Source organism: Humulus lupulus, chromosome 1 (assembly GCF_963169125.1).
Source record: "Humulus lupulus chromosome 1, drHumLupu1.1, whole genome shotgun sequence".
Classification (NCBI taxonomy): Eukaryota; Viridiplantae; Streptophyta; class Magnoliopsida; order Rosales; family Cannabaceae; genus Humulus; species Humulus lupulus.
In genome coordinates this window covers 131,546,895-131,574,434 of record NC_084793.1, presented here as the reverse complement: position 1 = coordinate 131,574,434, position 27,540 = coordinate 131,546,895, and the positions used below count along the sequence as shown (strand labels likewise).

Genomic DNA, 27,540 nt, shown 5'->3' with positions numbered 1-27,540 from the left:
AATGGATCCTGAACCCTAATTTTTGTGAGTTATTGTTATTTGTGGATAGTAACTTGGTCAGTGACCACCTGTCTTCTCTGCATGATTTTGTTTTAAAGTTGAACTTACTAAGTATTTTCGCTTACCTAGTTATTTTCGGTTGTACGTAAGAATAAGGGCAAGGTAGAGCAGTGAGCGCTGGAGTCTACCTTGTGAATGTACATGTGGACCGACCTTTTGGGAAGCCGTTTTGTTTTTGGAAAATGTTGTGTTATTTTCGTAAACTAGGATCACTGTACTCTTCATAAATTATGTTTGTATTAAATGTTAAGTATAGCCATACGACTTTTAAAAAGGTTTTTTTTATAGGGTTTTTTGATACATTTTGTTAAATGAAAACAATTATATTTTCTGCATTATAGAGTCTTGAAAATCTGGGTTGTTACAGTTCTAAGAAGTAAAGTACTATCGAAATGAAAGTGCTATGTTTTGGTAAGCCATGATAAGGAAATGATATGAAACATGGAATCTCCATGTTTTGATGTGAATTGTATTACATGTGCTTGCATGATGAATGAAAAGAAAAGATTGCTAGAGTGTTGAATGCAATGAAACAAATGAGTTACTAAGGATATGACGTAACTCAAAGGGCGAACGCGATGAGGTTATTCAAGAACTTGAGATCCCTGTTTACCTCATAGAGGAGGTTTTAACAGCCTAGCTATACTGGTTACCTCAAGATGTGACATGGACAACAGAGGTGCCATGATCACAAAGAGTATGCTTATGTTGTATGAATGTGATGTATGACTATGATATCATTTAACATTATGAAATATGAGTATCATGATATTATGAACCGTCTTGTTATATTATACATATATTTCCTTTCTTTTCTTTGATTTTGTTGTACTTCCTTACTTGGCTTTTAGCTCAGCCCCTTACTTTCCCCCTTTCAAGTAATCAATAGGGTTTCCCTCTAGCATGAGTTGTGATGTGGGGAGAACCGACGTTTGAGTGTGTATGGCGTGGGGGGCTCCAATTGATGAATAAACGATAAATATGAGCGCTGAGATTTAAAGAAACTATGTTGTAGATTTTATTTTCAATTATGCCAGTGGGACTTAAAGTTTTATTTACTTTTAGACATTGCACATGAATAAATTACTTTTAGTTTTAACTATTGGGCCCAAACTTGCATGTTTTATCAAGGCCCGACTGAGTTTATCTTTCAAGTTGTATTTTTCTATTATTTATGAGATAAGTGACGTTTTTACAAAGTAACGGAATATGGTGTTTTAAAAATAGTATCAGAGACGGTCGTTCATGTTTCCAAGGACCCTCCCCATACAAGTTAAACACGAGAAAAACTCACCTCACCACGTCGTAAGTACTTGCTTTAAATGTTATCTATATTTTTTCCTTCCTTTAAATTTTGTAGTATTATAATTGTAGTTTAGAAAGATGCCTCCTATTATTAGAACCACTAAGAAACAATTACTCAAAGAGATTTTCACGATACCTAAGGTTCAACTTGATGATGATCATGGTGATTGGAGGATCGTCGTACTGAAAATGACAGGGGTAGTTTGCGATCATATCAAAGGATTGATTAATAAAAGATCGGTGTTGTTGTGGCCCATTGAGCAATACTGGGTGCTAAGGGAATCATTGTCTATATATCCCTAGGCTTTCCTCCAGTTGACCATGGCATGTCATGATTTAGTCCAGGATGATTTGGACTTCAGCACGTTCGAATACATGCTTAACGACCTTGTAGACAATCGAGATTTTAGTCGTTTGAACTCGATCATGGTAAAGAAGGACGACGGAGGGATGGAAGAACGATTCGAGACGGTGCATGATTTGGAAGGGGAGATGGCGCGTCAAGAAGTAATGCACGCCATACCAAAAGTGAGCGCTAGGATGAGGGCATTGGCTAGCGCTCCTTATTACTTCCACATTCTAGAAGACGTTTTCGACTACAGCTCAAGGGACGAGTTCATGATTGAGGACTAGAGTCTGTCTCGAATTTTCTTTCAATAAATTTTAACAAATAAAATGGGACTTCTCTTAAAAGCCCTGAATAACTTACAGATTATTCTTATGGTTATTTAAATACTTTGTTGGAAATTTGAATTTTGGGATAGGTTTGAACAAACTTTTGATATTATGGTTTAATATTTTCTCTTTTGCAAACTCTAAATGGTGTGGATATTAGAATGTATGACAACTTTCATGAATTACTATAAGTAACCAAACCATTATGCAATTTATCCACTCTTATGACTTTCTTTTGGCGCTTTAGAATTTCATAATGTCAACGAGCGGAAGAGGAGCAAGAGGAGGCAGGGGAAGAAGGAGAGGCCAAGGAAGAGGTGCCTTTGCAAGTCCTAACGTTGTAGTAATTCTTGATTTGGGGATGCCACCAGCCCAACCAGTAGCCCCAGCTGCACCGACCATGATTTGGGTACAGAAATAATGAGGTTAAGGGAACAGTAGAGACAGAGGGATGAGGAGTGAGCTCAATCCAGGAAAGTACCCCAAGCACCCCAGGTATCGGTGGCACAACCTAAGCCTCTAGTACCACCACCACCACCACCACCACCTGCACCACTGCCTATGGCTTATGGGTTTGATCCAATCTAATAGCATTTTAGAAAGCCAGCCCCACCATGTTTTGAAGGCAAAGTTGACCCTATGGTGGCAGAAGACTGGTTGAAGTTCAGTAGAAGCCATCTTTGATCACATGGATTAGAACAACCATCAAAGGGTTTCATTTGCAGCCCACCTACTCAAGTTGGACACAAGAATATGGTGGAATATGGTGAAGCAGACTAGTGAATTGAATACTATGACCTGGGCAAGCTTTATTCAGGCATTTGGCAAGAAGTACTACAGTGCAGCTGTATTGGCAACCAGGGTGGCCGAGTTCGTGACTTTAATTCAAGTGGACCTTTCTGTTATCGACTATGGACAAAAGTTTGACAAATTGGTTGGGTCTGCACCTGAGACAGTACCTACTGAAGACATACGGGTCCAAAGGTTTTTGAGGGGACATATGCAAATGATTGGTAGAGATGTTAAGATGACTAGTGCTGAGGTGGTTAGTTATGCTGAGGTGTTAGATAAGGCACTTGAAGTGGAATACTTGGAGGATCGTATATGGAAGGACAATGTTGCAAGAAGGGAGACCAACAGAAACAAAGGTTCCATTAAGGCAATAAGAGGAAGGCCCATGAACGGCAGAGAAGTAGCAGTGAAAAGAGGCCCCCCGACCACAAATAGAAATAATCACAACAATCATAACCACCACAACAATCGTAACAGACACAACAATGACCGTGACCACTGAAATCACTGGAACAACAAAGTTGAGCACCCCAGCTGCCCTAAATGCTCAAGACAATACTTGGGAGAATGCCAGCCCCGCACCAACGAATATTACAAGTGCGGTCAGGCAGGCCAAAGAAGGATTTCCTACAGTGGAAAGCGGGGAAGGCCAGTAACAGCAACCTAGTGCTAGCGAGGGTTTTTGCATTGACCCAAAAGGAAGCAGCGAATGACAACACCGTGGTCACAGTTCACCTCCCTATTTTTGGTATGATATGTAGAGTCTCTATTGATTCCGCAGCGACTCACTCTTATGTTGCAATGAATATGATTGATAAACTAGGTATACCTTGTAAACTGTTTGAGTGTAGTTTTAGTACAATGTTACCATCAAGAGACATTATGTCATCAACTAGGTGGTTATAGTCAGCATCTATAATAGTAGTGGGCAGAGAATGCCCGACAGACCTCATAGAGTTCGACATACCAGATTATGATGCCATACTTTCCATGGATTGGTTATCCAAATATGGAGTGACAAAAGACTATTAGCAAAAGACCATGGAGTTCAGACCAGAGGAAGGAGAACTCTTTTCTTTTAAGGGAGAAGTGGCGAGTTTTCGTACAACCATTATATTTACACTGTAGCTCCGAATATGAAGCAGGATGGGTGTTCGACATATCTGGCCAGTGTGGTGGATAAATCTAAGACAGAGTTGAAACCAGATCGTTTGTGAGTTTCTGGAAGTGTTTCACGAGGATTTACTAGGTTTACCCCAGAATAGAGAAATTGAATTCGTGATCAAACTTGCACCAAAAATAGCACTAATATCTAAAGTACCCTACCGAATGGCACCTGTAGAGTTGAAGGAACTCAAGACCTAGCTACATGAATTGTTGGACAAGGTGTTCATAAGACCTAGTTATTCGCCATGGGGGGAACCAATCTTGCTTATGAAAAAGAAGGATGGAAGCATGAGAATGTGCATCGATTACTGAGAATTCAATAAGGTCACCATTAAGAACAAATATCCTTTGCCAAGGATAGATGACATTTTTTATCAACTGCAAGGGGCAGTAGTGTTCTCAAAGATTGATCTGTGATCTGAGTACCATCAGCTGAAATTAAAGGAAGAAGACATTCCTACAACAACTTTCAGAACTCGTTACGGACATAATGAGTTCCTAGTGATGTCTTTTGGACTTACTAATGCCCTAGCGACATTCATGGACATGATGAATAAAGTATTTAAGGACTACTTCGATAAATTTGTAGTAGTGTTTATATATGACATCCTAATCTACTCAAAGACAAAGGAAGAGCATGAGGAGCACCAGAGATTGACGCTAAATAGACTACGAGACAATCAACTATATGTTAAGTTCTCTAAGTGTGAGTTTTGGTTGGAACAACTGACTTTCCTAGGGCATATAGTGTCCAAGAATGGAATAATTGTGTATCCAACAAAGATCGAGGTCATTAAAGACTGGCACCAACCAAAAAATACCTTAGAGGTTCGAAGCTTCTTAGGGTTAGCGGGGTACTATCGGAATTTTTTTGAGGGTTATTCAAAGATTGCCACACCCTTGACCAACTTGACCCGCAAACATGAGAAGTTCACATAGACTGAGAAATGTGAAGAAAGCTTTCAGACTATGAAGGATAAGTTGATCTCTGCACCTATCCTTTGTGTTCCCACAGAGGGCGGGAAGTTCATGGCGTATTGCGACGCATCAAAGAATGGTTTAGGTTGTGTGTTGATGCAGAATGGGAAGGTTGTAGCCTATGACTCAAGGCAACTCAAGGACTATGAGCAACGATATCCCACCCATGATCTTAAGTTAGCAGCAGTGGTGTTCACACTGAAAATATGGACACATCACCTTTATGGGGATAAGTGTGAAATTTACATCAATCACAAAAGTCTGAAATACTTCTTCACTCAGAAAGAGCTAAATATGAGATGGCGGAGGTGGTTAGAGTTAGTGAAGGACTATGATTGTAAAATTCTATACCACCTGGGCAAGGCCAATGTGGTGGGCGATGCATTGAGTATGTAACGCACCAATTTTTATTTTATTTTATTAATTTTGTGCTTTGTTTTATTTAATTGTTAAGTGTGATGAATTATTATTTTCTTATATTGTTTGAATTGTTGTTTTATGTGAATTATGAATGAATTGATTTATTTTGAATAATTGTGTAACATGTTTTTTTTATTATTAGTGTTACATTTTATTAAGTGTGACAAATTATGTGATTAGAATATGTTACTTTTTTTTATTTAATTAAGTGTGTGTGCTGAAATTGGTATGTGTGTGTGAATGTGTTTTAATTTTATTTGTTTTTTTTTGTAAAGAAGTATTAAAAAAAAAAAGGGAAAGGGTAGTATGAATCTAGACTTAATGTGAGTCTTGAACATTTTTCCTTTTATGAAGAAAAGAAAAGAAAATAGAAAAGAAAAGAAATATAAGTTGTCATCTTGTAGGGAAAGATGACAAGGCTTATCTTTGATTTGGTTCACATTAGGATAAAGTTTTAAGTGAGGTGTAAGGAGAGGAAATGATGGGATTTAGCTTAATTTGTGTGATAGGAATTTAGCTTTCCACACTTGAGTCCTCTTCTTAAGGTTAGGTCACTAGAGGCTATAAATAGGAGAACATAGGAGCCTTGAGAATTTTTTGTTTGCTGCCGAAATTGGGAGGAGTAGGAGAGAGAGAGAGCTCGTGGGAGAAAGAAAGAAGAGAAAGGAGGAAGAATAAGAAGGGGATTTCGAGAGCCTAGGGTATGTGTTCTGTTGATGGTGACATCTCGTCAACGATATAAGGTTAGAAAACTAAGACTGTACTGCCAAAGGTATCTTAGAAGAAGATGGAGAAAACTTGAAAGAGTAAATATGTAGAACTCCAATGGAGTCGAAATTCTATATTACTTAAAAGCCTTAGCATACAATCAATTTTCCAACCCCTTATTCTGAGGGGTCAAGTTATATTTATAGCTGGGCTCTAATGGCCCCCTTACATGGTGGTCCCCTGGGACCAATTAGTACATGATTACACTGCTAAGGTAACAACACAAGTGGTAGTGGTGCTGGAAGAATGGTGGTCTGCTCCAACACGTGTCAGGGGTCTGCAAAAGTGCTCTTGTTTTGGTGCCTTATTATGCCTCCACTACTTGTCTGGTACGGACCTCATAGGCGTGCTGAAGGAGTTCGTACCATGTACCATTCTTATACCACCATTACTTGTCTGGCATGGACATCATGTCCGTACTCTAATTCTTCTTGGTTCGCAGGCGCACATCGTACCTGTACGGCCTCCTCGAGCCATAGGTTTTTATCCTCGCAAGGCATCTTATTCCCATAGACTTCAAGTGTTGAAACCCTTATGCATCATTCCAAGGTGCTAGGCGATCACGAACCTTGTGGGATGGCTTCATGGAAATGAGCCGAGAGATGTATCATGATGCCTTCGTCGGGACACCTCCAGAAATCCTGGTGGTGGGTGGTCATGCAAGGCGGTGTTCTTAGGCGTGCGAGACGGCACCCGAGTGAGGCTCCTAGGTGCGCGAGACAACATCTGGGTGAGGCCCCTTGAAGCGAGGCCATGATGCACGGCCCTTGGCGCGAGCCCCTGGTGGTGTCGCGAGGCTATGGGCGCGCGGGTCTCTTGGAGCGAGGCCATGACGCACGGCCCTTGGCGCGAGACCCTAGTTATGCCGCGAGGCTATGCGCGCATGAGTCCTTCGGGTGTGCAAGGTGTGAAGCACTTGGCCTCGCTATGCGAAGGTGTAGGGTTGTGCAAGGCTTCGACGTGGCGTGAGGCTCCGCATGGCGTGACACCTTCGGATGTGCAAGGCGCGAGGCCCTTGGCCTCGCTATGCGAGGCTGTAGGTTGGTGCAAGGCTTCGACATGGTGCGAGGCTCCGCATGGTGTGAGACCTTCGGGTGTGCAAGGTGTGAGGCCCTTGGCCTCGCTAGGTGAGGCTACGCGAGACCCCCGGATGTGCAAGGCGCGAGGCCCTTGGCCTCGCTAGGCGAGGCTACGCGTGACCCTTAGGACGAGGCACATTGCGAGGGGAGACTTGCGGGACGCGTGGGCATGGCGTTAGGGGAGACTTGCGAGACGCGTGGGCACGACGTTAGGGGAGCCTCGCTACACAAGGCATGCTGTTGCATGAGAGGAGCATGGCTCAAGAAAAGTAGGGCCTCGCTACGCAAGGCCCTCATGCACTTGCCCTTTTGCAATGCGTACCTTGGCCCCTTAGCCTAGCAAGACCATACTTCATGGCTAATAAGGTGATGCTTCCCTTGGGACAATCTCCTGGTTCCGCAAGACTTATGGGCCCGAGTCTAATAACATGACTAAGTGACCTTTAGCCTTGTATTCCAACCATGGACTTAGAGACTTTTTCTTTTTGGTGGATTTTTCGCATCCACACTTGCCCCCCAGTCTATAGGGAGGCCTTTAGGCATTCTTGTAGACTCTTCTCTCCCTTTTTATCATAGATATATATATTTTTTTCTTTTTTTTTTTGTATTTATCATGCTCGAGGTCCTTTGGAACCCACGCGAAAGGGGGGTTCAGTAGGTCTCTCTTTGGTGCACCTTGATTGTATCTATAATGATATGTTGACCCTTGGGTTCTAGTTATCCTTTTACATACTTTTGCGCGTGCTTATTATTTCTTGCGAGAAGCGTCCTTCTCGTCATTAGGCATAGTACTATTTTTGCAAGCGTCTTCTTCGAGACCCTTTTTGCAAGCATCCTCTGTGAGACCCTTTTTGCAAGCGTCTTTTGTGAGACCCTTTTAACAAGCGTCTTCTTTGAGACCCTTTTTGCAAGTGTCTCCTTTGAGACCCTTTTCACAAGCGTCTTCTTTGAGACCCTTTTTGCAAGTATCTTCTTTGAGACATTTTTTGCAAGTGTCTACTTTGAGACCCTTTTATGATTTTTTGAGGTGATCCCCCCTCGGGTCGGGACTTTTATGGATAGATGGTCCTCATCCAATTTTAACCTTGGTCAGTGACCCCTCTAGCACGACGTCCCCTTCTATATGGAATCTTTAGACGTATTGGTAGCAGTGCGACTGGAGGAAGGTTCGCTTTCTTTAACATGCAAATTCTTATGGCCCTCTTCCACACGTATGTACTTCTGTGCTCCTTCGAAGAAATCATCTAAATTCGAAACTTCTCTTTTGAGCACGCTACCCCATAACTTGCTTCCTGGACGAACTCAGGTTGTAATAGCCATCTTGAGCTCCACTTTGGTTAAACTTCCCACCTTTGTTGCTTCTATACTGAACCTATGGATGTAGTCCTTCAGGCTTTCATTCTCACCTTGTTTTATGTTAGCGAGGCTGGTAGCTGGCATGACGTAATCACAAGCTGCATGGTATTGCTAAAGAAATTCATAAGAGAATTGTTGCCATGACTCGATTGCTCCTGGCCTTAACCTCTTGAACCATTTGTACTCCGCTCCTTCAAGCGTAACGACAAAGCAATGACACTTTTCCCTGTTGTTGACCCCTCTTAACCTTATCAAGTTATTGAAGGAGTCTAAGTGATATTTTGGGTCTGTAGTACCCTCGTACGGAGTCATGCGAGGGTCTCTGAAGCCAGTGGGCATTTGCTCAGCTTGGATCTCCCTTGTGAAGGGCGAATCACGGTCAAATTCTTCATCATCCATGTGCCCCCCAAGTGCAGTAGTGATCTTGCCTCGTGGGCTTCGCATTTTGGTGTATAGTCCCCTCCTCTTTTTGCATAAGGAGTCTTGCGGGTTCTCAGGCTGATCCCTTGCCTTGGTTTTGTTCCTCAGGGGAACCGCGGGGGGTGCGTTTCTTACTTCTGACCTCTTCCCATGGAGCTCTTTTCTTAGGCCAGGGGGCGCCTCTTTTGAGGGGACTTCGACCTCATTCTTATGACCATCATCTTCCCTCTGACTTTGCTCTTGGGGACATTTCTTCGGGGTAGGTCCCCCATGGTACTTTGTCTGGGGGGTTTTACTGGTTGAAAATTGGGCTCCCCCATTGTCTATGGGGACAGTGTTTTCCACTTTTTCATGCTCCTTCCCTTTACGCTTAGGGAGGGGTATGCTTGACTTTCCTTGCAGTAGGTTGTTTAAAACCTCCTTCATGTTCTCTATCGTGGTTTCCATCCTTCGAGTCTTTTTATGAAACTCGTGAATCTCATCCTTGTAGAAGCGAGTCCTTGAGCTAAAACTTACTGAGCGTACCCCGGGACCTTTGCCTGGCCAGTGCGTCGAGGGACCTGGGTCTTGGTGGCCTGAGCGTGGTGTCAACAGGGGTCGGTTAAGCGGATACACCGGTGGCTTTGAATGACCTCCGTTGGGCCGGATAGCTAGGGATGATGCTTCCTTCTCCTCCTCTGAGCGAAGAGGTTCCTCCAGTCTACCTCCATGCTCAGGCAGAGAGGGGTCTTTCTTGGAAGCCCTCCACTCTACTCCATCCCGACGAACTTCATCATCTTGCATTTGCCGTAGGCATTTTGAACGTCTTAGCATCTTTCTATTTTGGAAGTGATGAGAGAATGTTGGCTTGATGCTCGTTCTTCCCACAGACGGCGCCAAACTTTTGACGGTGAAATCTCGTCAACTATATAAGGTTAGAAAACTAAGACTGTACTGCCAAAGGTATCTTAGAAGAAGATGGAGAAAACTTGAAAGAGTAAATATGTAGAACTCCAATGGAGTCGAAATTCTATATTACTTAACAACCTTAGCATACAATCAATTTTCCAACCCCTTATTCTGAGGGGTCAAGTTATATTTATAGCTGGGCTCTAATGGCCCCCTTACATGGTGGTCCCCTGGGACCAATTAGTACATGAGTACACTGCTATGGTAACAACACATGTGGTAGTGGTGCTGGAAGAATGGTGGTCTGCTCCAACACGTGTCAGGGGTCTGCAAAAGTGCTCTTGTCTTGGTGCCTTATTATGCCTCCACTACTTGTCTGGTACGGACCTCATAGGCGTGCTGAAGGAGTTCGTACCATGTACCATTCTTATACTGCCATTACTTGTCTGGCATGGACATCATGTCCGTACTCTAATTCTTCTTGGTTTGCAGGCGCACATCGTATCTGTACGGCCTCCTCAAGCCATAGGTTTTTATCCTCGCAAGGCATCTTATTCCCATAGACTTCAAGTGTTGAAACCCTTATGCATCATTCCAAGGTTCTTGGCGATCACGGACCTTGCGGGATGGCTTCATGGAAATGAGCTGAGAGATGTCTCATGATGCCTTCGTCGGGACACCCTCAGCAATCCTGGTGGTGGGTGGTCATGCAAGGCGATGTTCTTAGGCGCGCGAGACGGCACTCGAGTGAGGCTCCTAGGCACGCAAGAAGACATCTGGGCGAGGCCCCTTGAAGCGAGGCCATGATGCACGACCCTTGGCGCGAGGCCCTGGTGGTGTCGCGAGGCTGTGGGCGCGCGGGTCTCTTGGAGCGAGGCCATGACTCACGGCCCTTGGCGCGAGCCCTTGGTTATGCCGCGAGGCTATGCGCGCGTGAGTCCTCCGGGTGTGCGAGGTGTGAAGCACTTGGCCTCGCTATGCGAGGCTGTAGGTTGGTGCAAGGCTTCGACATGGTGCGAGGCTCCGCCTGGTGCGAGACCTTTGGATGTGCAAGGCACGAGGCCCTTGGCCTCACTAGGTGAGGCTACGCGAGACCATCGGGTGTGCGAGGTGTGAAGCCCTTAGCCTCGCTATGCGAGGCTGTAGGTTGATGCAAGGCTTCGACATGGTGCGAGGCTCCGCATGCTGCGAGACCTTCGGGTGTTCAAGGTGGGAGGCTACGCAAGACCCCCGAATGTGCAAGGCGCGAGGCTACGCGTGACCCTTAGGACGAGGCACATTGCGAGGGGAGACTTGTGGGACGCGTGGGCACGGCGTTAGGGGAGACTTGCGAGACGCGTGGGCACGGCGTTAGGGGAGCCTCGCTACGCAAGGCATGCTGTTTCATGAGAGGAGCATGGCTCAAGAAAATTAGGGCCTCGCTACACAAGGCCCTCATGCACTTGCCCTTTTGCAATGCGTAGCTTGGCCCCTTAGCCTAGCAAGACTATACTTCATGGCTCATAAGGTGATGCTTCCCTTGGGACAATCTCCCGGTTCTGCAAGACTTATGGGCCCGAGTCTAATAACATGACTAAGTGACCTTTAGCCTTGTATTCCAACCATGGACTTAGAGACTTTTTCTTTTTGGTGGATTTTTGGCATCCACATGTTCTAATGTTCATGCCTTCTTTTCATCTATTCTCTTCATCTTAAGTTCTAAGCAATAGAATTTCTCTTTGGGTTTTGACATAACCTATGTCTTGAGGTGCCAAAGGATTGATCAATTTTTGTGTCTTTAACCACTATCAAGGAGGTAATGGAGAATCCTAGCCTTTTGCTATTACCATGATGGTTTATTGTAAATCTTGTTTATGGTTTTGGATATATTGGGAATTGTCTATGGTTTATTTCTATGCATTTAGATTGTTCCACATGATTTTATTTTATTTGACATTCATTGAAATATGCTAAGGATTCTTGTTGTGGGCCTTGGTAGGTTGTTTTCTTTCCTTTGAGCATGTATGTTTCGGTTAGAGTATGCCTTAGTAACCATGATCTTGTTGTATGCTCTTGTTATAAACCTAATATATTATTTTCTCAAAGGGCACGAAAAGTTGGTGATATAATTTTGTAAATGGTGCTATGGATGTTTCGGCCTTGTGTGTATGAATTAAGATGGTTTGATTAATTTATTTAATGCTAATGGTAATATTAAAATACTTATAGAGGTGTAGAAACATGCTAGGTTTCATGTGAATGTAAATGAGAATTTTGCTATTTTATGTTTATGTTCAAGAAGGTTTCGGTCTATAAGGAAATTATCAATACATGTTGGTCATTTTTCTTATTTTCTTTGATGTCACCTACACTCATTAGAAACATGCTAGGTTATTTGGTTAATTGAGACTTTATCTTAAGTCTTTTATAAATGTTTATTTGATTAAGCATGTAGGTTATTGTATGAGTTTTGTGAAGCATGATGTAAAGATGAATTTCATGATTAAATATGCTTGATGATTTCTGTGTATATTTGGTGAAATAATGATTTGCATGCATAAGTGATGTTCCAAATACTATGTTGATTTTATGAAATTAAAATTTAAGTCACATTAAGATGATATTTTTACTCAAATTAATACCTAGAATTTTTTTTGAGGGTTTAATTTGTTGCTAGAAGTTTTTGGTAAAAATGTGAAATATCTTTTAAATGAAAGGAAGTTTGTGTGTTTGTTGAAATAAATTAATACCCTAAATTATTTATATATTAAAATGATATTTTTAAATATAACCATGACTTTTCACATTTTTAATAAGTATGGTTTTCTTTATTTTAATTAAGGAAATGTTGGGTTTTAATTCACTTGTGACTTTTAAACAAAATAGATAGTTGTTGAAAGTTTAGATTAATAAATTAAAAATAATTATTTTATTTAACATGTATGGGTTTACACTACAATAATTAAGTCTTAAAGAATACAAGCAAAAATATATTTTCGCACACTTAAAATTATATTTTCTCACATCAAATCTTGTAATTTTGTTAACTTAAAAGAAAATGTTATTTTCTAAAAGAATCATGAAATTTATAAGTACTTATAAATAATTTCAATTTTTGTTATTTTCTATGCAATTTAAAATGACAAATGGAATTATTATTTTTGAGAAAACTAAGAAAATGTTTAATTAAATTATTTTTATGAAATAAAAATAATTCCTCAAGAGGTTTAATCAACTTAGAGTTTTAAAAAAAAAATAATGGTGAGGAAAATTATGTTGCTAAATCTTTATTTGAAAAAGTTAGAAATAAGCGTGTAGAATTTATCGTTTTTAACATTAATTTAACAACGCTCTCACGTATGCATGTCGCATGCAAATGCACATTTACGTTCAAATATATGCCTATTATTCAACCATATAATTTTTACTTGAAAACCATGCATGGATGATATGTAGAATTGACATTATTCTTTTGTGATTCTATGTGAAAAATGTGCATGTTTGGAAATTATGTGTAATTTACACCATGTTTGCATGGCCCATGCACACATGGGGGCACAAGAAATCTCATATGATGCTAAAGAATACTATTTGATTATGATTATAGGCTCGTTGTGAAGTTTGTTTAATTTTTGCTTCGCTCGGACCTGAGGTAAGGAAGTTAGATAGAATCTTTATATTTATGCTATGAAATAGTAAGATTGGTTTGTATGAGGAATAAAGATATGCTATGTATGATGATATACCATGTGATATGAAGTATGAAATACTATTTTGAGATGATATGATTAATTTGATGAATCATGTATTTCCTTTGTGTTGATATGACCGGATTGCATGTGTTTTGTATACTGTATGAAAAAGCAAATGGTTGTTAGCGTATTGAACATGACACAACAAAGGAATTACTAAGGATATAAAGACGTAACCCGAGTTACTAAGGTACGACGTAACTCATAGGGCGGACACGCCATTGTTATTCAAGGACCAGAGCTTCCTGTTTACCTCACAGAGGAGGGCTTTCTAGTTTTATGCTTTTACCGGTTACCTCAAGATGTCACATGGACAAGAGAGGGGGCCATGTTCACAAGGATGTGATGATGATGTATGATGTATAATGATGATGTATGATGATGACGTTTAAGTATGATTTATGGCAATGTATGGATATGATGTTGTATGAGACTTACGATATGATTATGCTTTTGTTGTGTTTTTCTTTGCATGCTGTTTGTAATTCGTTACTAGGCTTTTAGCTCACCCCCTTACTTTGCCTTTCAGATAGTGAATAGGGTTTTCTCTTTGGCACATGTTGTGATGTGGAGGAGTTCTGACATCAGAGTGTGTATGGCGTGGAGGTATCCTATAGGCGAATAAACGATCAGCTTAAACGCCAATTTTTAAAGAATGATGTTATGTTTTATTTTGATTTCAAAACTTATCAGTGTTACTTGAATTATATTTATTTTTAAATCTTACATGAGAAATTTTATTTTTATTTTAAACTATTGGACCCAACTTGCATGTTTTATCAAGACCCTACTGGATTTCATATGTTAAGTGGTTTTCCTCTATAATTTTATGAGAATGGAGACGTTTTTTGCAAAGTAGTAGTTTAGGAGGTTTTTTTTGGGGATTGTGCCCTGAAAGCATATGTAGTAGACATTGGTTTCAGAAATAAATAAATAAATTGAATATGTTATGCATATATTTTTTGGACTATATTATTCTGTGATAATTTAAGTAAATATCAGAAAAATTCCTAAGTTCATATATGTGATCTCAACCATGTATTGGTACGGGAGGATTGTGTTTGAGATAAATGAACTTGAATAGTTCGCAGTAAAATAAAGTTATGGAATCTTTTCATTAATTACTGCAAGTACGGTCCACTATGTAAAGAACGCCCTAGACTAGTACTTATTAAAACATTCACATATCGTTGGTCCATAAAGAAAACTACTTTTTATAAAGGTCTCAGTGGGGACTTGCTTAAAACAATGCAAGTTGGGCCCATTAGTTTAAAAAGAAAATATGAGTTTTTATGCAAAGTTCAAAAGAAACAATATTAAATAATTAAGTCCCACTGATAATTTAGAAAGTCTCTTAAAACATAACATATTTAAAACGGCGTTCTAAAGTGATCGTTTATTCCGTCCATAGGATACCCCACGCCATACACCCTACGATGATAGAACTCCTCACGTCACCACGCGTGCCACAGAGAAATCCTATTTGCTACCTGGAAGGGAAAGTAAGGGGGTGAGCTAAAAGCCTAGTAAGGAAGTACAAACAATAAGCAAGTAAGGATACAACAAATACGAACACTAACGTTCATCTAACACATCATGGCATATCATAACATTATCGTAACATATCATCATAGCACATCATAACGTAATCGTAACATATCATCATTGCATATCATAACGTAATCGTAACATATCATCATAGCACATCATAACGTAATCGTAATATATCATCATTGCATATCATAACGTAAACGTAACATATCATCATAGCATATTATAACGTAATCGTTACATATCATCATATCACATTCATGCAGCATACATGATGAGCATGGCCTGCTAGTTGTCCATGTCACCCTATGAGGTAAACAAGAGTCTCTAGTCCTTGAATAACCTCGGCGCGTCCGCCCTAGGAGTTACGTCTTTATATCCTTAGTAACTCGGGTTACGTTTTTATATCCTTAGTAACCCATTTGATGTGTCACGTTCATCGCGCTAACATCCATAAACATATCATATTCATACAAGTTACATATCATCACATTATAGCATTCATAATTCATAATAATTCATTCATTCAACAGTCTTACCATTCATAGCATAAAATCATAGAATCTATCTAACTTCCTTACCTCAAGTCCGAGCTAAGAAATTTCACAACCTCTCAACGAGCCTATACCATAACCAAAACAACATTTCTTAGGTTCATAAAATTACTATTTTGCTCTTCCATACAACTCATGTGTGCATGGGCCATGCACACATAATAATATTTGCACATAACATGCAATTATTCTTAACTACACATAAAGCCATAAAAGAATAATGTTCATTTTTACCTATTTTACATGCATGATCTTTCTATAAAAACCACATAGTTGAATAATAAATATAATTTTGGATGTAAAAGTGGATTTGCATGTAACATGCATACGTGGGAACATTGCGTAATTGAGACGTTTTAAAAATGATAATTCTACATTTCTTACTTTTATCGTTTTAAAATTAATAGACATATAACATGCTTTATTTTTCTTAAAATTTCTAGGTTGATTAAATTTCTCACAACATTATTTTAATTTATAAAATATTTTGATTTAGCTTTAAAAAAAATGTGACAATTTCCTTTATTATTCTCAAATTACAAAGAAGTAACAAAAAGCTTGGAATTAATTAAAATACCTATGATTAATATGTTTCTTTAGAAAAATAAATTTTAACAATGGTTAATTGTGTTACATAAATGATGTGAGAAAAATATATCTTTAAGTGTGGGAAAAATATATTTTATTTAAATTATTTAAGACTTAGTTTTATGTAACATAAATCCATATGTGACAATTAAATAATCATTTAAACCAAACTTTCAGCCACTATTTAATTTCTTTAAAAATCACAAATAAATTGAATCTAAATATTTTTCTCAATCAAAATAAAGAAAAATCATAACTTATCAAAATATGCATTCATACCATATTAAAATACAATTTTTAATATTACCATAACTTAGGATAACAATTTTATTTCAAAAACTCATCAAATTCATTTTAGTGAAACACACTTCACATTTTTTTACAAAAATTCCAGCAACCATTTTTATCTTTAAAAATCACCATTTTCAATTTAAAAACTCCTATTTTTCTAAAAATTCAATAAAAATTCTGTAGGTATTTATTTGAGTAAAATATCATTTTATTGGGGCTTAAAATACCCTTTCTAATTCCATAAAATTAACATAACATCAAGGACATTACTTATGCATGCAAATCATTTTTTTTTTATCAAACTTTTACCCAATTACTTACAATAATCAGCAAGCTTAATTTCTCATGAAATTCATCTTTTATCCCAAAAATTTTACATAAAATCATACATGTCCAAAATCTCATCATACTCTTATTATATACATAATTCTAAGAATATTACTAACATATTCACATGCAATCTTATAAAATCCCATTTTTTTCTATTCCATTGAATCTACACATGAAATCCAACAAAACACTAATTAACAATAACAATAACATACATTAATTCATAAACACCATATTCAAATATGCCTTTATATTAACCTAACATGTTTCTATCATTATTTTCATGCATCTTAAAATTTATTCATTCACAATATCACATGCATCCTATCAAAATTTCATGGATCCAAATAGCAAGATTTCCAATTATCATTTTACCCAAATTACATAGGTCCTAAAACGTGGATCTAATATATTGAAAATCATACAACATCAAACAAAATATCAAGATGATCCTTAGGTATGCCTAGGCCAAAACCCCATATTTGCATTCATAATTACCACTAATCATTATACATAGAAAATCAACATCAAAACCCTTTTATACATCAAACCATAATACCCTTCATGCAAATCAAACAACTTATTATCATCAAGATATCAAGAACACAAAGTACCCATTTTTTTCCTACCCAAAACATAAATCCCCTTTAACCATAATCCCTCTAATAATCTATCCATCAAAACCAAAAATCACAAAGTTTAGGGAGGGATTTCAATACCTCTTCTTGATAGAAAATCAAGAATCCAATCCAATCAAGAATCCAATAACCTCCTTGCTCAAACCCTAGGGGTTGTATATTTTGAATAATCAAGATGGAGAAGAAGATGAACATGGTTAGAGACAACCCAATCAAAATACTAGATTAATCATAAGGAAAACAACCAAAAACCTTACCCTAGCTTGAACCCTTTTTCTTCTTCTTCTTCTTCTCTCTCTAGGTCACGCCCTCTCTCTCTCTCTCTTCTCTCTATAATTTGGCAGCCCTCCATCCCAAATGAGCCTTCAACCTCTTTCTTATTTTCTATTTAAATGCCTCAATCTTCAAAACCTAGCTAAGGAAAATGTAATTATCATTTTCCTTTATTTTCCCTAAATAAAAATATAATTCAATTAAAAATTATACTCAGCCAATCAATCCATTTTATCATTGACAGCACACTAATTCCTCTCTTGTCTTCCATGATTTTCCATGGCTAATAAAGGAAATAATGCTATTATCGTAACTCTAGGGTGCTGAGACTTGGGACTGGGTTTTGACCCATTTCTGTTACGTTTTAGGTAAAATGATATTCACAGAAAATGTAGATAATTTTATTAGATTTCTAACGGTATAAGTTGTGTCTAAATTGGATATCCACAGCCCATTTTATACCCATTTTACTGAGGCTGGGTCTAAGGTTACGTGAATTCAAAAAAATGACAACTCTATCATTTCTCACCATTTGTTTCCCAATGTCTTTCTTGTGTGAACACAAGCCTCTTTATTTCCCTTTCTTTTTATTTTCTTTTTAAATCCCTTAATTAAATAAAAATAAATAAACCAATAAAAGGAAATTAATGTGTAGAAAACTATTGCATGCACACCATGCAACCATGCACATGCACATACTCAATCACTAGGGTGCATCACTACCTACCATGCACCTTAGTGCATTAAACCAAAACTCACATAATCACATTTTAAAATAAAAATAAATATATATCATTTAACAAGTAATTTCAAAAAAATATTCTACCAACAATTCTAACAATTAAATAAAATATCAAACAATCAAATAAAACAACAACAACTAAATAAAATAAACATTATTTAAATAAAACAATTCATCACACTTAACACTTAAATAAAATAAATCACAAAATTTTAATAAACTTAAAAAAAAAAATTTGGTGCACTACACACTAGTATTATGAATACATGTGATCTAGATCCGAATTACTAGTGTAGTAGGACACTTTAGTGGAGGTGCTTTATATATTAGAGAATATATAGAACTGGACCAGATATGTTTATTAATACTTAGTTAAATACCATTTCAAAGTATTAATTATTTATATCACCTAATGATCATATACAAATAGATTGTAATCTTGAAGAAACTATGAACTCTTGTTTATGTTATATGAGTTCTTTGATTCACTTGTTAGGGTTTGTCATAATGATCAGGCTAGAAACTTTTGTTTTGGGAACTCATTAATGTAAATGACTGGGGACATAGTATACAGATAAGGAATCTAAACCTTCTCGTGAGAGATTGAATAATGGTTCCCTTAAGGGTTGACTTTTGGAACTAAAAGGATATTGAACTCAAATTCATAATTTAGTTATGAATTAACCTTCACTGGTAAAGTCAATGGAACTTAAGGAAACAAGATATAATTAAAAGGGTAAACCGGTAATTTTATTCCCAATTTATCATGAACCATTATTAGAGGATTAATTTGTATGTAATGATTATATTAATGGACGCTTTATTGCTATAAAGTACTCAGTAAATGAGATGTCTATAATTACAAGAGTGCAGTCTCATATTTATAGTGGAGTAATCATGAGATTAATAAATTAAGATTATTTAATTAAAGAGTTCAATTAATATTCACAAATTTATTGGAGCTTGGAATTATAGATCCATAGGTCCCCACAGCAGCTCGATCAACACTATTCAAGGCAAGAGTTGATATAAATGGTCAAATGGTAAAAATACATATTTAAGAAGAATTTTGTTCTTTGGGCCAAATATGCAATTATGTGATAATAGTGATTAATTAATTAATTAATTACAAAATAGTTGTAATTATCAAAATTAATTAATTTATTATAATTTTCGAAATATTAAAATAAATATCAAATTTTCAAAATTGAAATTTATTTAATGTTGGTTTTAATTAATTAGTAGAATTAATTAAATATCTTTATTTGAATGCGAGATAATAATCTGATAAATTCAAATTGGATTTGAATTTAAGTGATTAATAGTTATTCAAATAATTAATTATATGTGATAATTAGTTAAAAAGATAATAGATTCAAATTTGAATTAATTATCAGGTTATTGGATTGTATCTGTAGTTTGAATAAATAATTAAATAATTGTGAAAAAAATATTGGATCCTATTTTATAGGAAGCTACACGCACCAAGCAGTCCCAGGGACTCACTCGGGCATGTAGCACATAAAAAAATCAATATTGAATTTTTTCACTTCTATTTATTTAATTAATTAATTAATGGATAAGTCAAAAGTTAGTTTTGATGTTTACATTATTAAATAATTAAATAATAGTTGAGAAAATAAATATTCTTATTTTATAGGGTAATGCACGACACACACAGTCCCTGGACTATGTGTGGCATGCAACTATAGAACTCACAGATGGATTTTTCACTTTTAATTAATTAATTAATGAAAAATTCAAAAAATTAGTTTTGATATTTTCATTAATAAATAATTAATTAAAAGATAAATTGTAATTTGTTACATATTTGTTTTTTAAATTTTAAATATTTTCTATTTAAGTTAGACTTATAAGAAAATAACTAAATACTGAATTTATTCGCTCTAAGAAAAGAAAAATACTTTCCATCTCTCCCTGAAAAAGATACAGAACCAATCTCAGGCATATTCTCTTGATCTCATGTGTTGAGTACGTCAAGTTGAATCAGAAATATACCATCCTTTATTCTCTAAGTGCCCACAAACTTCTTGAGGTGTAGAGAACGTTGTGGAAGATCTTGGTGTGAGTACGTGGGAGCAACTTGGATAGGAAGATCATTTATTTTATGAAAACATAGCAAGGACACTTGATAGACATTAGGATGTATGTTCCTTATTATTTTCTTGTTTATGATTAATGTATGCATATTAATGGATCTGCATATTTAAAAGTAGTTTAAATATGTTACAAAATTTTTGTTGTACACTAGGCCAATTCATCACTATTCGCTGAGTATTAGGAAACTTGTTCCTAAAAGTTTGACAAATGGTACCAGCGACAGGTTCTCCATGTTTCCAAGGACCCTCCCCATATACGCTAAAGACGGGAAAATCTCACCTCACCGCATCATAAGTATTTGCTCTAAAAGTTATCTATATTCTTTCCTACTTTTAAATTTTGTAGTTTTGTAATTCCTGTGTAGAAAGTATGCCTCTAGTAATGAGGACTTCTAGAAAGAAACTTCTCAATGAGATCAGTGGGATCTCAAGGGTTCATATAGATGATGTAAACAATGGAGATGAGTGGATATCAACTCCCCAAATGATGTTTGTTGTGAATGAACATATTTAATGGATGAGATGCATCATACAAAATCAGAAGTATGACACTATCAAGTTTCAAGTAAAGCGAAGAATGGGATACGTCAATGATAATATAACTGGACACTATCAAGATCAAAGGACACATACGCTTTGCGACACGATTGTTAATAAAGACATAGGTTAGAGAGTTTACTCCAGGACATTATCTTTCGAGGTGGTGTTGTTAACTAGATAGATACGTGCAGTAGTAGAGGAGCACACAAAGTGGACACGCCACAACATTTAGTAGCAAACAACAGAAAAAACTCAATGGAGTAAATGGAGACTAAGGAGGCAGAGAGGCAAGTAAATCCATGATAACATAGCTCAACATAGAGGACAATGACAAGCTATGAACTGACGCAACAATGAGGATAAGTAATGAGTTGCAACAAGACAAAATAAGACAAAGGCTACTAGTACATACTAAGGATTTCCAGGGACAACAAGATAATTAGCGATCCTAAAGATGGATGCTAGAATTTGGTGGGACATGGTTAAGAAGACACAAACTTTAGACAGCATGACCTGGGCTGACTTTGTACAAGTTTTCAACAAAAATTACTACACTGCTACAGTACTAGCAACTAGAGTTAATGAGTTTGTGACACTCACACAAGGTAGTCTTCCAGTCACAGAGTATGCCTAGAAATTTGACAGACTGGCAAGGTTTGCACCTGAGATAGTCTCAACAAAGGTTATGAGTGTTCAAGGATTCACAAGGGGACTGAAGCCTATGATTGCTAGAGATGTCAAAATGACTAGTACAAACTAGTTAGCTTTGCTGAGATTCTGGACTAAGCTTTAGACACTGAGTACATGAAGAGTTGTATATGGAAGGACGGTGCCGCAAGGAGAGAGGCTAATAAGACTAAATTCTTTCAAGAGAGTAACAGTGGCACTGACAAAAGGCCAAAGGTCATAGCTCCAAATGGAAATCACAGCAACCACAACAGTTGCAATAATGATTGAAACCGTGGGAATCACCAAAGAAATAAAGTTGAGCACCCCAGCTGTCCTAAATGCTCGAGACGGCATATGGGAAAATGTCAGGATGGCATCGACAAATGTTTCAAGTGCGGTCAGGCAAGACATCTGAGAAAGGATTTCCCACAATGGAAAGTGGGGAAGAATAGTAACAGCAATCTAGTGCCAACACAGGTTTTTGCCTTAACCTAGAATGAAGCAGCCAATAGTAACACCATAGTCACAGGTCAGCTCCCTATTTCTGGTATAATGTGTAGACTCCTTATTGTTTCTGGAGTTACTCACTCTTATAATTCCATGAATATGATTGATAAGTTGGGTATGCCTTATACACTGTTTGAGCATAGTTTTAGTACAATGTTACCATTGGGAGACATATGATTACAGTAAACACCTATAACGATAGAGGGCAGGGAGTGCCCGAAAGACCTTATAGAACTACATATACCAAACTATGATGTCATACTTGGCATGGATTGGTTATCCAAACATGGAGCGTTGATTGACTATCAGAAGAAGACCGTCGAATTCAGACCGGAAGAAGGAGAACTCTTCTCTTTTAAAGGAGAAGTAGCGGGTTTTCGTACACCCACAATATCGGCAGTGGAAGCATGGAATAAGATGCAACATGGCTGTTTAGAATTTTTGGATAAATCCAAGGAAACAGAGTTGAAACCAGAGAATATGCATATTGTTTCCAAGTTTCTGAAAGTGTTTCCCGGGGAATTACCAGGATTACTCTGGACAGAGAAATCGAATTCGTGATCGAACTTGCACCAGAAACAACACCGATCTCTAAAGCACCCTATCGAATGGCACCTACAGAGTTGAAGGAACTCAAGAACCAGCTACAAGAATTTTTGGATAAGGAGTTCATAAGTCCTAGTCATTCGCCATGGGGGGCACCAGTCCTATTTATGAAAAAGTAGGATGAGAGCATGAGAATGTGCATCGATTACCGAGAACTCAATAAGGTCACCATTAAGAACAAATAACCTTTGCCTAGGATAGATGACCTTTTTGATAAACTGGAAGGGACAGTAGTATTCTCAAAGATTGATCTATGATCCAGGTACCATCAGTTGAAAGTAAAGGAGGGAGACATTCCAAAGATGACTTTCAGAACTCGCTATGGGCACTATGAGTTCCTAGTGATGTCTTTTGGACTCACTAATGCCCCAGCATCATTCATGGACATGATGAACATGGTATTTAAGGTCTATTTGGAAAAGTTTGTACAAGTGTTCATAGACGATATCCTTATCTACTCGAAGACCAAGGAGGATCATGAGGAACATTTAAGGTTGAGCCTAAAAAGACTACGAGAACATCAGCTATAAGCTATGTTCTCTAAGTGTAAGTTTTGGCTGTAACAAGTAACTTTCCTAGAGCGTATAGTGTCCAAGAATGGGATAGCAATGGATCCATCAAAGATCGAGGCCATTAGAGACTGGCCCCAGTCGAAGAATGCCCCAGAGGTTCGAAGCTTCTTAGGATTAGCGGGTTATTATCGAAAGTTTTTCGAGAGTTTTTCAAAGATCGTCACACCCTTGACCAACTTGACCAGAAAACATCAGAAGTTTGCGTTGACCAAGAAATGTGAAGAAAGCTTTTAGACCATGAAGGATAAGTTGATCTCTGCGTCTATCCTTTGTGTTCCCAAATGGGCGGGAAGTTTGTGGTAGATTGTGACTCATCAAAGAATTGCTTAGGGTGTGTGTTGATGCAGGATGGGAAGGTGGTAGCTTATGCTTCCAGACAGCTCAAGGACTATGAGCAACGATATCCCACCCATGATCTTGAGTTGGCAGAAGTGGTGTTCGCACTAAAGATATAGAGACATCACCTATATGGGGATATGTGCGAAATCTACACTGGCCACAAGAGTCTGAAATACTTCTTCACTCAAAAGGAACTAAATATGAGATAGCGAAGGTGGTTGAAACTAGTGAAAGACTACGATTGTGAAATACTATGCCACCCAGGCAAGGCCAATGTGGTTGCAGATACATTGAGTAGGCAGGGACATGGGAATGTCTCAACACTGAGCACAATAAAGGTGCCTATGACTACACCAAATACCCATTTCCATAACACATGAATATAATACTAATCAAAAAGTATTATGCAAGAGTATGGGCCACTTTATGAAAATAGGGCAGTAATAATAAAACCATCCCGCCACTTACACTTAGCTTTTTTTTTCATTTTTTTTCATTTCATTTCCTTCTCCTTTTTCCTCATCATTCTCTCTCCTCTCTCTCAGATCTCTTTCTCCCACCAGACCTCTTTCCTTCACTCTTTCTCTCTCACCTTTGTCTTTGTGGAAACCGACCGCTACCTTCCCCTACACGCGCCAGCTAGGGATCTTCAGAGGCCGTCGAAGCTTAGACCACGCGGACCCAAGCCCTCACACGACACCGGAGTCAGTTCGAGCTATTCGCTTGCAGAAGGTCTGTTCTTTATCATTCTTCTTTGAATTGGTTTCTCCAAAGTTTTGATTGAGGTATTTCTATGATAATTGATTATTATATATATATGTATTTTTTTTTTGAGAAAATTGTGAAGATGATTAACTCCCAACTCTAGGTTTTGAAATTAGACATTGATTACATATCCTTGTTTGAGGCAATTAAGTAATGCCCATAAACTGTTCGGCGAAATGTGTGTTAGAGGGACATTGTTATTTCAATACTGCTCAATAAACATAGGTCTGTGTGGATGTGTTTTGTGTAGATAGAAGAATTGAAAAGCAAAGGGCTGGAACCGTATGCATATAAGTGGGACAGGACTCACTTTGCTAATTAGCTGCAAGAGACTTATAAATATTTAGAAAATGGCGAAGAAATGAATGGTGAGCAAGACAATGTATCAATAGCCAGAAGAATTGTGGCTCGTCGAGCATTTGGAAAGCTTGCATTTCTCACTCTAAGAGATGATTCTGGGACAATTTAGGTATCCCCACCTCAGCTTTCTGTCCTTACAATGATCTTTCCATCTCTTTGTTAGATGGATACTTATAATAAAGAAAAAATATAATAATAAGATGTGATTAGGTGGTTTAGTTCTTAAAAGCATGTCTATTTTATGGGATGTTTGATCTAAAATATATAAGTTAGTTACCTTTTTTTTTTTTAAAAACGGGGTGTTTTCCAAAGTTTGTAAATTTTGGCGGGTAGGGATGGTTTCTTCAGAAACTTTCTATAAATCTTTGCTCACAATTAGTATGGAAGAATCCTCACTCAAGTTGTTCAATGTTTGAAACAACTTTATTGTGAAAAGGCGAGATTTTTAAGTGATCAGTTTGACGAGCTTAAGAATTTTGTTGATATTGGTGACATACTTGGTGCAAGTGGCTCAATTAAGCGAAATGAGAAAGGCAAGTACTAAAAAATTTTATCTTTTGCACCTATTTACGATTAGGTGCTGATTGTTGAATTTATAGGTACTTCTAGGTGAAGCTATTCTTACCCTATTTGTATTGGAAGCTATTTAGATAAACCAATGCCATTTATAAAAAATGCCATTGGCTTTGACTGGCTTCTTACTTTTTTTGTGATTTCCCTTTGAGGTGAGAAACTAATTGAACTTATTTCATTATTTCTTTAGGAGAGATTTATGTCTATGTGAACTCTTTTGCAATTCTTACAAAATCTCTACTGCCCTTGCCAGACAAATATCATGGTCTAACTCATGTGGATAAGCGTTACCAACAACGGTAAGATGAGTTTTCTGTTTCTTTTTCACAGTTTGAGAGAGAGTGTCTCTTATGGGAAATAACAAATTGTTTTCTACTAGATGATGATAGCCCACAATTCGTTGCAGTGGTTCTTGCAAAAGACTTGTCTAAATGGCTTTTTAAATAAAATATATATTTTTTGGGGTATACTTGGTTATAACTGAACTTTACTTTTCTTTTAAAGGTACATTGATATGATTTCCAATCCTGAAGTAGCTGATGTATTTTGGAAGAGAGCAAAGGTAAGTTAGGCTAAGGAGTAATTAAAGACCTTTTAGTTATTTAAAGTATATGTTCTTTCCAGAAATAGTATTTTTATTAACTTGAGGACCTTAGAACTATCTTACATGATTGCTTCAAGTGTACTTCGCTTCTGATGAAGTATTTGAATAGACAAAAATTGCATTAAATGACCTTTCCTGAGTTGAAGGACGGTTCATTGGATTTTATTTTTTTCTAAAAAAAAGGTTACAGGTTTATAATTTCTATATTAAGTTCCTTAACAGCATTAACACTTAAGAAGATAATTTATTTATGCAAGTTATGGATATTTTATCTTTCTTTTGAACAAATTTGCTCTAAATATTAGAGTGCTTACGGTGGTTGAATGTATTTAGCAATTATGGAGTTGTTGAAAACTTGAGCAAAAGAAGGATGGTATACCAAGTTGTTTCTAGTTTGGGCATTTTGATGTATACATATATAAATTCAATATTATTCCCTAGAGAGAGTGGTTGAGGCATCTTGCTGTTTATACATTAAAGATGTTTTGCTATTTTTTTTTTTTTTGGTGGATTAGATTGTATCAGAGTTATGCAAGACAGTGGAATCTTTTGGATTTCTCGAAGTTGAAACTCCAGTTCTACATGTTTGTGGATTTTCTAACTGTTTTATGGTCATATGGTTCATATCAAGATTTCACTTTATAGTTTGGCTGAGTTCTTATGTAAGATTACCGTTACTTCTGGTGATGCTTGTTCAATTTCTTTGCTTTTGTTCTTGGCCAAGATACAACTTATAGAATACCCAATTCTATAATTTTTAAAAAAGATAATGTCTAGTTTATTGTAAAGATGATTGGAGGTTGAACTGTTGAAATGCTTAGCTGGGAATTCTTTTGGTTCATATTTTATAAATTTTGATTAACTGTATTCATTTCCAGGAATAGTTTTTACTTTTTCTGTATATGACAATTTTTTGGTGCCTTAATTTACATACATTAGTATTGTTTCTATTTGAAGGTTGGTTTTTAATTGACTTAATCAACTAGGGAGCAGCTGGTGGAGCAGAAACAAGACCATTTGTTACCTACCATAATTCGCTAGGAAGATATCTTTATTTGAGGATAGCAACAGAGCTCCACTTGAAGAGGATGCTGGTGAGGATTTAAAGTATATTCATTTTCTTTCGAGTGCTATACTAACATGCATAATCTCTTCAACTGCCCTCTGGTATTTCCAAGGTGTAATTTCTCCAGTTTAACTTGGTCATTTTCCCGAAGCTGCTTTCTAATTTTTATTCATTAGTTTGTGTGTATATGTCAGATTTTATCACTTCCATGGC

General features: G+C 37.3%; 1 pseudogene; it reads left to right on the top strand.

The window, feature by feature from the left end:
- Positions 1–22,709: 22,709 nt before the first annotated feature.
- LOC133821987 (lysine--tRNA ligase, chloroplastic/mitochondrial-like) lies at positions 22,710–27,318 on the top strand (annotated as a pseudogene).
- Positions 27,319–27,540: the final 222 nt, after the last annotated feature.